Here is a 4,345-nt window from a genome sequence, read left to right on the forward strand (position 1 = left end):
CAAAAATGTTCATTAGAATCATACATACCAAACTTCAAGATGGTGGCTACTTCTGGGGAGGGGACAGGATATGGAACTTGGGAGTTTTACCTGTATCTCTGTTGTTCACCCCTCCCTCCCTCCCTCCTTCCTTTCCTTCCTTCCGTTCCTTCCTTCCTTTCTTCCTTCCTTCCTTCCTTCCTCCCTTCCTTCCTTCCTTCTCTCCCTCTCTCCCTCCCCCATCCATCCCTCCCTTTCTTCAGTTTCTTTCTTTCTTTCTTCTTGGATCTGAGGCAAATAAAATAAGGCAAACATATCTTAAATCTGGAAGATACATACATGGATGTCTGTTATATTATTTTCTGTATGTTTGAAAAATTTTGCAGAAAGCCAAATATATTATGTTTCCCTTTTGAGTAAGCATATGTTAGTATAGACGCTGGTATCAGTGTAAAAAATTTTGTTTTCTGGGTGAGATACACATGGAACTGTTAGCAAAGTGTAGCTTTAGGGGGAGATGAGGAGTCAGGTTTGCAGGAGGGATGGAGAGAGAGATTTTTGCATTTCATTTCATTCCTTTCTGGACTATTTGAATAATTTAAGATATGTGCACTGTAGTTCCCATTCATCCATCCATCCATGCACCCATTGCTGTATTTATATCCAACATGGGTTGTCTGGCTGTTGGGGATAACATTTTTGTTCTATTCTTTAAATTTATCTAATCAAAAACCTAGTCAATGTTACTTAAACATAATAATCATTTACAATTGCTATTTTAATAGAAAGTTATAATTCTTCTCTGACAACTTTTCACTCTGAGTTTTAACTGAGCCCAGCCCTGATGGTAGAGGAAAGGAGATTTTATTTGTTAGTTTGCTTTGTATTTGAAAGGCCAGAAAGACCCCTTGAGATGACTAATCCAGTTCCTCATTTCGGATGGGGAAATTGAGGCTGAGAGAAGTTGGATTTGGATTAACGTGAAACTTAGCCCTTTGTGAGGACAGAGTGATACCTTCAAAGGGCCTCTCCATGATCAAAGCAAATGGGAAAGTCTCCCTCTCTCCGCCTGTGCCTGCCTGAGAATGGGTAAGAGAGAGGGGAATCAGCACTAAGGCCATTTTCTCGAGTGTCCAGATGATTGCTTTGGGACTGTCTGTCTGTCAGTTGGTGGCAGGCCTGTCTTTGCTCCCACGTGGAATCGGCAGCACCCCATTTGGCTGTGTGTGTTCATGCGTCCCTTGTACAGGGGAGTCCATGTGGAAAGACACTGAGCAGATAGCTACAGCTGTTGTCACTTACACTCCAGAGAACAATTCCAGGAATTAATGGCTTCTAATCCTGCAAATAAGGTAGATACAGCACAGTGTTAGATTCCAAGCTGCCAGGCGCAAGCCATTGCTCTTATTTCATAAATATGCTTATAAGGACATGCTCTAATCGCAGGGCCTCCTCGATCTCCCCCTCCTGCAGCTAAGGCCCAAGACCTCAGGCACCTTCCCAGACCAGGGAGTAAATGAAGTCAATTAAATCTTTAAAGAAACTCCTTATGAGACAGTGTCAACAGATAATCAGAAAAGCTTGCAAGGAGTCCTGATACCAATTGCTTTAGATAGCTTTAAAAAGCAAAGTAGCAAGGATCAGATCCTTCACTGTAACAATCTTTCATTTTAATAATAGCCTTTATGTACTACAATACAAAGTATCAAAGTCCATTAAATATAATGGGCTGATCCTTCCAGGGATACAGAAGCAAATGAGTCCTTCTTTGGAGGTAGTTTAGCAATTTTGGACTTTTAAGGCTTTGCTTTAGCCCTTTGGTGGTGGAATTTACAACAGGTTGGTTCTAGTCTTCCTGGCTTTTTGTTCACGTTCTGGGATCAGCCTGGTAGGAAGGTGCTCCAGGGGCAGAAAAGACCTGGCTCAGACTGTGAGGGCTGGGGTAGATGGTGAGATTTGCCAAGGAGAGAGAGCAGCTACTGGGAGGTGCCTGGAAGGCTGGGCAAGGGTGTGGGGAGTAAAGAAGGGGAGCAGTTAGTGCCAGGGTGGTGGGGGAGAGCAAGAGTACTTAATGACCTACCAGGCCAGGGGTATGGGAAAGCAGCTTGCCTTTGGGGCATGGTCACCCTTCCTTACTCCAAGATGCCCTTCCGAAGCATATATAATTCTCCACCATAATACCACTCTCAGGACTCACAGGCACTGCCCTGGAATTTATCTGATAAACGTTTGGCTCTGAGTTCCCACACAAATCTCATCTTGAATTGTACTCCCATAATTCCCACATGTTGTGGGAGGGATCCAGTGGGAGATAATTTGAATCATGGGGCAGTTTCCCCCGTACTGTTCTTGTGATAGTGAATAAGTCCCATGAGATCTGATGGTTTTATCAGGGGTTTCCACTTTTGGATCTTCCCCATTTTCTCTTGCCGCCACCATGTAAGAAGTGCCTTTCACCTCCTGCCATGATTCTGAGGCTTCCCCAGCCATGTGGAACTGTAAGTCCAATTAAACCTCTTTTTCTTCCAGTCTTGGGTATGTCTTTATCAGCAGCGTGAAAATGGACTAATACATATCTCATGGCTGCCCTGCCCCAAGGGAAGTATTTGTCCCCTTCTGATGGAGAGTCCCTATACTTAGGGGCTCCACACTACATCTGGACCCAAGAAATTACCTTCCACTTCTTGCTGTAAGTCAAGGGGCAACTTTCTCCAAATCCTGCCCACTCACCCACCCTAAGGCCCTTTTCCCCTCAGGGTCCCAGCGAGCCTCGGAGAGACTTTTCCAGCCCAATCTCCTTCATGGCTCCCTGAGAGATCAGAGGCCACAGGAGCACCCCAGGCCCGGAGCAGCCCCCAGGAAAGCTGTTCTTTCTCTTCCCATAGCCACTGAGTGGTAACTCCCGCAGCGCTGTGGCCCGGGGTCTCCTGGATCTGGGATGTGACCGTTTTTTCTTTCTCCTTGGTGTTTATCACGGCTCCTTCGCGCATGCTTTCCTTTCGGATTTAGTGCCCCTGGTGGGATCTCAGGGGTCTGGTCTTACTGTTGAATAGCAAGGAGCTCCAGGAGAGGAGGGGGAAGAGGTATCGGAGGCAGAAAGGGAAAGTTATGCAGGACAAGATGTGGCCATCACAGAGGGTCAGAAAGGAGAGCTCGATGGAGGGACTACTTACAAAGGTGGAGGGAGCCAGCATGGGATGGAGCTGCACACTGGCCGCAGGGGAAGCTGGGAGCTCTTATCCCTAATCAGGGGCTGGCACTAACCCTCCATCACCAGCCTCAAGAGGCAAGTGCAGTGACTGGTAGGAGAATAGAGTTACTGCCACCTGCAGCCTGCTGGTGCCTCCCATTGGCCAAGCCCCACCAGAAGCCAGTGGGCAGGGGGTAGTCCCATGAGGGAGCCTCCAGGGTGCAGGGCAGGGTAGGGAATATTAGCTAGTACAGAGGGGAAGACAACTCACTGGGGTGCCCACGGTTAACCCCACAGGGCTGAAGGCAACCATGGATCCCAAGTAGCTCTCCAAAGACTGGAGTGTGTCCCTGTAGAAGAATCCCACTCAGGGCTTGAGTGGCCCCAAAGTGGATTCACCCACCCCAGGCAGGAACCTGGAAGTTGTTTGGGGCCCTTCCTTCCTCCCTCCCTCATCCTCCTGCCTGTGTGTCACTTTCCCTTCACCTTGCCTGCATTTACTCCTCCCAACAATTCTATGAGATGGGGAGAGTAAGGTATGATGAGGCCAAGTCCCTTGCCCGATGTCACCCATCCAGCCAGTGATGGAGTCAGGATTTGAACCCAGTGCCCATCCACCTGCTTAACTACTGGGCTGCACTGCCTCACAGATTAGCTATGGAGCTGTCCCCAGGCCTGCTCTCCCACCAGCCACTGCCTCCAGCCACCCTTGCCTTCTCTGGGCTCAGCGCACACCTCCCTCTGCACCCCCAAGATGCCCTGAATCTTTCAAATGCTTCTTTGCCTCCTATTTAAAGCATGATCATTGCAGGATCTGAGAAAAAAACCTTCGAGGCCTTATACTTCAAAAAGATGATGATGGCTCCTCTCCACCCTTTCATATATAATTAAATGCAAAAAATAAATACATAAAATAAGGGTAAAAAATGTCAGTAAGTCCTGATTTATCCTCAGAGATTTACTTTGATAATTTTGGAGGCAAATATCAAGTATGAAGTTCTTCCTAAACAATTTTTTCTCATTTTTTTTTTGGGTGAGGGGGGTGGTGCTCCTGTTCAGTGGATGCTCAGTTGCCTGCTCAGTTTATCTATCGGGTAATCCAGTTCTGGGAAGAGGCATGCAGGAGCATTTTTTTCCCTGAAAAATCACAGTATGATGTAGTCATGGGAAATATTC

At 47.1% G+C, this 4,345-nt stretch overlaps 1 long non-coding RNA gene across 1 annotated transcript; it reads right to left on the bottom strand.

The window, feature by feature from the left end:
- Window positions 1-827: 827 nt before the first annotated feature.
- On the bottom strand, window positions 828-3,018 carry LOC104002155 (uncharacterized). Its single transcript, XR_674237.3, has 2 exons — window positions 2,654-3,018; window positions 828-1,320 (listed from the first exon to the last, which is right to left on the bottom strand). It is a non-coding gene; the product is annotated as an uncharacterized LOC104002155 (long non-coding RNA).
- Between the last annotated feature and the right edge of the window lie 1,327 nt (window positions 3,019-4,345).

The sequence above is a fragment of the Pan troglodytes genome, chromosome 15 (assembly GCF_028858775.2).
Source record: "Pan troglodytes isolate AG18354 chromosome 15, NHGRI_mPanTro3-v2.0_pri, whole genome shotgun sequence".
Taxonomy (NCBI): domain Eukaryota; kingdom Metazoa; phylum Chordata; class Mammalia; order Primates; family Hominidae; genus Pan; species Pan troglodytes.